Source organism: Suncus etruscus, chromosome 9 (genome assembly GCF_024139225.1).
Source record: "Suncus etruscus isolate mSunEtr1 chromosome 9, mSunEtr1.pri.cur, whole genome shotgun sequence".
Lineage (NCBI taxonomy): Eukaryota > Metazoa > Chordata > Mammalia > Eulipotyphla > Soricidae > Suncus > Suncus etruscus.
In genome coordinates, this window is record NC_064856.1 from 9,766,544 (window position 1) to 9,773,821 (window position 7,278).

Below are 7,278 nucleotides of genomic sequence, written 5' to 3' on the forward strand. Positions count from 1 at the left end.
GGGGTGAGAATTCGGCAACTGTTTAAGTAAACGGAGGGAAAAAAGAAGTCCAGGGTCGGTACGCCTAACGTAAAGTCTGAGTCCCCATTGTACGGGTTGAGTCCAGTGATGCTGACGTCCAGCAGCAGTAAAATTGATGAGGATGGGGTTACACCAACCACGGGTAGCAGAGGATGCATCACAGTTCAGAAAAGGAGGAGTTGGGGGGCGTGAAACGGTGATGAAGTCCCAGGAGGAAGAGGGTTTCCAATAAGCAGTTCCGGTGGTTTCACAGCCCCAGGAGGCGCAAAAGTGTTGGTTATGAGCGCCACACTTATAGTCGCTGGAACGGGGCCGGTGGTGACCAGGGCAGACGTAGAAGGTGGTGAAGGGGTGGCGTAGTACATCACGGCGAATAACAGAGTTGCAGCCACCGCTAGCAGGGGAGTAATAGTCATCGGGGTCAACAGCACGAGGTTGAGGCAGGCGGAAATTGGAGGTGCCCCAGTATAGGCTTGCACCCATGGCTAGGGCACAAAGGTCGACTTGCAAGACCAGCCAAGGGATGGAGGTAGAGAGGATGGAGGTTGTTGGTGGCATCGGTGGGCATCCAAGGCAGCTAGGTAGAGTGTCTAATTCAGCATTGTCAAAGGTGGAGTCAGTTAGAAACAGGTTTGCAGGAATGGCGTCTAGCAGGAGGTTTATAAGAAAACAGCTTGGCAGGAGGCAAAATGGTTACTTCATATAAAAATTAAGAATTTACTTAGTTTTTTGGCTTGGGTATACAGGCAGAAAACATTAGCAATTTACATTACACTAGTTATTTTTGAATACCACGGGAATGTTATTTGACCTCTGTTAGACTTTGGCATAAAAGAAAATTTATAATTAACAATTGCTAATTAAAAAAAATTTTTTTAAACTGAATATAAAGGATTTTTCTTAAACTTCTAGTTATTATGTTAAAGCTGGATGCTATTTTTTAGCCATAAATACATATTCTATAGGCTTGAACTTACACATAGCAGGAAAGCCAGGTGACTGCAAAGTCCAGAAATTCTCCAGGGAAAAGTTATCCCCGATGGCCATTGAGAAATCTGGGGTTTGCCATTCTCCACACCCTCCGCCATGTTCTTAGAAGGACAAAGCTAGCTTAATACATAATTTTTAACACATGATTTTTAGTTGTAAGATGCCAGTCTGTGAACTGACCAGACTGAACCAGGTTGAAAAAATTAATTGAAATTTAAAAAATGGATAAGGCTTTAAAAATTGTATTATTATAAAATGTAGAGATAACAAATAAACAGACAAAACAAAACAACACTAAACACAACATTTTACACTTGTGGCCACTTTCATTCATCACAACAGACACATAAACAGACAAAAGGATTGATTTAAGACTTATTTATAAAAAATTGACAAGCGCTTTTAAATATTTAGCTAACATGTTTGTGAGAAGAAGAGAAAAAAAAATTTTGTAGAAAAACTTTTTTAGTGTTGAGAAGTACTTAATGTAGATGGAGTGGAACTTTGCTGAAAATAAATTTTAAGGTTTAGATTTAACACAAAACATTTTTAAAACAATTTTAATTTGAAGTTTAAAACATTAAGTAAAATGGTTAATGAGCACTGTAGAAGGAGTCTTTACTCTGAAGTATGAAATCATTTGCTGTAAATGAATAGGTTTTCTTTAAATTGGTTTTGCAGTAGAATAGTAAGACAGCTGCAATAAAGTGTTAAAATTTTTATGATTAAACACAATAGCATGAACTATGATTATTAAAGGTATAAAAACTGATTTTAAAAAACAAACAACTGTTTTTACTATGAAGACTTTATGTGAATAATTTGTAAAAAATATTATATACTAAATTAACTAAATGCTTAGATTATTATAAAATATAGTTAAAGACATCTGATGCATTTACACACCTAGAACTTAAGACTAAAATTATATTTAATACTAGTTAATTTGCTTATAAAGTTTAGTTACTTTTATATATTACTTATAAAATTATATATAATATATTTTTCATTTATATTATTTTTTCACTGCGACACAAATATACAGATTTGTATAATGTGCTGATATTTTGAATGCACTTAAAATAATAGTTCTTTCAATGCAGAAATAAAGAACAACCATTGCTGTAGCACAAAGTTAAAACTAAGGGTACTATAAAGCACACCTAGGTGTTCACTGTGCATTAAATTAACTATATTGTTTAAAAAGGCTAACCACATTATTTTTCACATAATTTTGTAAATACTTTAAAAATTAAAATAAAACTTTTAATAGAAATATAAGACTTAAATTTAACACTTTTGTGTTCGTTTGGATTTTAAAACACAAAGAAGTTTTTCTTTTACCAACATTTTGTTATCTGTAAAGTGACAGAATTATGACCTTGCTCTAAAATTTTCTGAGAGGCATGAAAAAAAAAAGTTTATTGCCCTTATCTTCCTGTTGCTTTTTAATGTTTTAATAATTACTTTACACCACTTAATGCACTAAACCTAATAACACATATTTGACGAAGTGTAGGGCTGACAAGGTGAAGCAGAGTTTTTCACTGATAACTCGGGGAGGGGCCAGCACAGTTAACAGCAGGAAGGCTAGAGGCAAATTATTTACAGTCAGCAGGGTGTAATGATATAGAGAAGGAAAAAAAAAAGGCAATCTTTTAAGATTAATTACTAATTTATTGGAATTAGAGGGAAAGGCAACCGAAGAGGGGAGTCTGGGTTGCAAAAGCACCATGGGGATCATGGTTTTATTAATTGATTTGAGAATATGCAAGAGATGCTACTTTTCAGATTTCTTTTGAATAACAAAGATTGGGTATTTCAAGGTGAATTGGAAGGCTTAAGGTGGGAGTGGCAGGGCCTGAGCTGGCTGTTTCCCAAGGCTGGCAGGAAAGAGGCTGAAGGAGGCTGAGGGCTGGTTTGAGCAAAATTGTCCTGAGTAAAAGGTACATTAGGCTCAGAAGTTTTAACAGCAAAGTGTAGATATCGCAAGGTTTTATGGCTTAGCAGATGATACTTTGTAATTATCCTGCTCACTGTGCCCTTAGGATTTTTTGTAGGCACTGCAGCAGTTTCTGTTTTATGGCACTCAGCCTGACTTTTATTAGTTTGTTTCTTTGAATTCTCAAGAGGGGGGGCTTGGCCGTGGAATTCAGTGGGCAAAGGACAGACAGCTATAGATTTAGGAGGGCGGGGGAAAGCCTGAAGGGCAGAAACTTGTGAATTAAGAGAAGCAGCCTGTTTTTGAAGGCTTAAGATTTGTTTAAGATTTTTAATGTGGCCAAGTAGCTTCATATCTATAGCTTTAAGAGGGGGAGCTGTGAGAGGAGGGAATCTGCCATGGTTAGGGACTGAGCGTCTTGGGCATTTAGAATTTTTCCCCTGGGGTGCGGGGGATCAGTGGGAGGCGTTTGAGAAGGTAGCTGCGGAGGCTGCTGAGCAGGCGGGGAGGGGGGGGTGGGGTGGGAAGACTTTCTCCATTAGGGAGAAAGACAGGAAAGGTAGTAGCACTGGTTTTTGAGCTAAGAGCATTATCAAGTTTGTTAGAGAGGTGAGAGACCATGGATGTAATTGTGGTGAGTTGGGAGCTTAAGTCAGAAAAAAGGGGGGGGGAGGGAGAAAGCAGCAACAGTTTGTTGCCGGTGTGGGGGAGCTGCTGGAATGCCGGCTCTGGGGAGCGACTTCCAGGCACAGAGGGCAGCAAGAGCCATGTTGGCAAGCTGGGACCTGGAAAGTGTGCTGTACCTTTAAGGTATGAAAAGAGGCGAGGCCAGCTATAAGAGCTTAGAGATCAGGATTCCTGCCTATCTGCAAGGGCTTTGCAGCGGAAAAAAAAAAAAAGTTAACTTCCCAAGAGACAAAGAGTTCAGCTTTTAGATTCTAAGCAGGAGAGCGTGTAAGGGGCTTGGGGGCCATAGGAGGTTACGGCTTGAAACGGCTCTTTGAGGCTTTTCCAATTAAAGGCTTTGTATTGTTGCAATTGCTGGCTAAGGAGGGGAGGGTGGTGAAACAGGGACGGAGCTGAAGCTAGGGAAGTGAAGGGCTGTTTAGGATTTTGCACAGAGGGTGCAGCGGCCTCTTCTGTAGGGGTCTGGGTGCATAGAGCAGAAGCATGGACAGAAGTAAGGGAGGGATATAAATGAGAAGCATTAGAGAGATCTTTAAGAGCATTAGTTACTTTGGAGACAAAGGTAGAAGAATCAGTGGTGGAGGGAGGACAAGGGGAAGTATTCTCAGAGGGAGAAGGGAGATGAGAGACAGAATTAGAACGAGAGGGAGTCCTGGAACACTCACGGGAGACTTGTTGTACATGAGATTCAACGGCATGGATGATGTCTTTGGCGGTTCCGGCATTTTTAGTTACAATGATATCTCTTAACAGGCTCCAATATTGGAACATAATTTTTTCCTTCTGTGAATCATCATTATTTACAAAATAATCACTCATTTCATGTCCTACTTTGTCCCAAGTGGACGCAACAATTTCTGGACAGGTAATAATAAACCAATGACATACATTATGAATAAACATAAGAAAATTACAAATATCTTTTTTGGTAACCTCTATATGTCTGGCTTTCAACTCAGACTGTATATATTTAATGAATTTAAGTTCAATACTCAACGAAACACCCATGGAAGTGAAGCCAACGGGCGAAGCCCCAAGAGCCAATCAGGGGTGGTGATCAGAACGACTGAAAAAACTGCAGTTTAAATTTTTGATTAAGGCTAACTCGTTTCAACGCTTACCCGGATGGGGTAATTCCCGCGATTTATGAAACAGCTCCGGACTCGCCGACCCGTAGTCGTTCGGGGTGTGGTGGTGATCTTCGTGCCCAGCGTTGGGCGCCAAAATGCGGTGTCCTGAAGCCCCCCCAGGGGGAACCCGGCCAGCAGGAATTAGCTGGAAAGGCTTCTCAGACAACCGCACTCCTATTTTGCTGAGTAGAAGAGCAACCACACCTGTAAAAAATCTGAAAGAGGTTAATAATAAAGACCCAAGGCAGCGTCTCACTGTTCAAGGGTACCTTTATTGGCTACAGTTCCTTCTTATATAGTGAAGGAGAAGGGGGCAGTACAAAGGTGATGTCAGTCATACTTTGGGCGCGAAGGCCCATACAAGGCAAGGATATATTTCAGGTTTCAAGGAACAAAGAAAGTTAGGCATTCTCTAAATAAGGAAGTGGGCAGTAGGCTAGGGGGGCTGGATGACCTTCAAGCTATGATGAACGTGCTGTTTCCATGGAAATTTCTAGTGTCCTTCTAGCTGCATTCCTAATTGCTTGACCATCAGGAGCTGGTGCAAGATGTGCTTGCCTCAGTGATCTTGAACAGACAATGTAGCATACATTTATTGATAATAGCCTAGTTCACTCCGAAATGTGGTCTTAAGGAGTGAGGCCTAGTTTCTGATAACGGTACCAGGCAGCTTTTGCTCTCCTCCGGGCTAGAGCTAATTATATCTACAGTTGCACATTCCTTTCTCCATAGCTCAAAAACTTACAGCAAGACTGCAAAATAGCTTTTAGGTGAAAAGCTGGAATATGGCAGAAAGAACAGCAAAATGGCCTCAAACAAGTCAGTCCCCAACAGCAAGGGAAGTAAGTGCCCTATCTGCTGTACTGTCACTCCAGTCCAGTCACCTTAATTCTGTTTAAGAGTCCAAGGATGGGGGCCAGAAGGATAGCATAATGGTAGAGCGTTTGCCTTGCACATGGCTGACCTGGGCTACCTGCTGTACTATCTCTCTAGCCCCCTGAAAGGGGGTCAGATGCATGTAAGGTAAGTGTCTTACTTGATTTCTCCCACTTCATATGGTCCAAAGCCCACTAGTAGTTCCTTAGTGCAGAGCTAGGTGTAACCCCTGAACGCTGCTGGGTGTGGCCCCAAAAGAAGAAAAAACAAAATGAAATATTTGATAATTTTTTAGTCTGATTCTTTTGTATTTTTCTATGAATACCACTTAAAAAACCATTTTAGGGGCTGAGGAAATAGTACAGGGGTAAGTTGCTTGCCTACCACACGCTGACCCTGGTTTGATCTCTGGCATTTGATATCGTTTTCTCTCCTCCCTACAGCTCCTCCAAAGGTGATCCCTGGGCGAAAGCCAGTTGGAAGCCCTGAGCATAGCCAAATGTGGTCCAAAAAGCAAAATGAAGAAAGAAATTACAGTGGTAAATTGAGTAGTTTGGCTGTAGAGCACTTACATGTATAAGAGGGAGGGCAACGATTCTGGGATAAGTAAACATAGGGAACCATTAGAAAAGGCTTTGTAGAGTTTCGGGCAGGAGAAGGGGAGAGGGTCGTGCAACACAGATGGGCATGAGACGAACATAAAGGTGGCTAACACACATATATGCACAGGCATATATGTAGTAGATCAACCAGTACGTTACAGCTGTAAAACTGACCCACCTGGGAATAGGTCAAAGTGCTTTCAACATAAAGCTGGCAGGTGAAGTGAAGAGATTTTCTAATTCTGAGGAATCACTGCTGGGAAGGGTAGACTTGGCTGTAAAGGCATTGATAACATAGAAAGTGCATATAATGGTCTCAAAATAATCTTCTTTTCAAAATCTGGTCTTCGGCATAAGACTAAAGCCTTCTTTAAGTTGAATACGTTTATATAGAGAACTATAACAAGTGTCTAGAGCATAGAGCATCGTATTATCTGTCTAGTGCATCTTTTCCTGTAGAATTCTATGAATAAAAACATTAGGACATGAAGGCAGACATGTTTAAATTGCACATAGGTTGCCAAAACATTCTCATAATGAGCACTGTAATCAGAGTCTATAACAGCTAGATACCTCTCCAAAGATATCTGTGGACAAAAAGAAAACATTTTTCAGGCATTGATCAATTGGGAGATGATTTGTTAAGACACAAATAATTTGTTGAGACGTTTTTATAATGAGCAATGTCATAAGAATTTATAGAGTATAGAGCACTATAATGTATATCTAGGGTGTCTAATGTTTTCCTGCATGGACTTCTGTGAACAAAAACATTAGAAAGTTATACAAACAAAAATTAAGTGATTAAAGCATTCTTAGAGTGACTGTAATTGGGAGTTCCTGGCATCCAGTTGTTTTCTGTAGATGTCTGTGGGCAAAGTCATTAGAACATTATTGTAGATATTTATGAAAGGCAGGTAGCTGAACACCTGCTTTAATTTATGTAGCTGTGTCCATTACTCTATGTCCTATTGAAGTCTAAAATATATGAGCTGCTGAAGATTTCACAGAAGAGGTGAGGATATCTAAA

The 7,278-nt window shown here is 40.2% G+C and overlaps 1 non-coding gene across 1 annotated transcript; it reads right to left on the reverse strand.

Annotated features, from left to right (window-relative positions):
* Window positions 1-2,063: 2,063 nt before the first annotated feature.
* Window positions 2,064-2,193, reverse strand: LOC126019275 (small nucleolar RNA SNORA22). The gene has a single exon (XR_007499006.1). It is a non-coding gene; the product is annotated as a small nucleolar RNA SNORA22 (small nucleolar RNA).
* Between the last annotated feature and the right edge of the window lie 5,085 nt (window positions 2,194-7,278).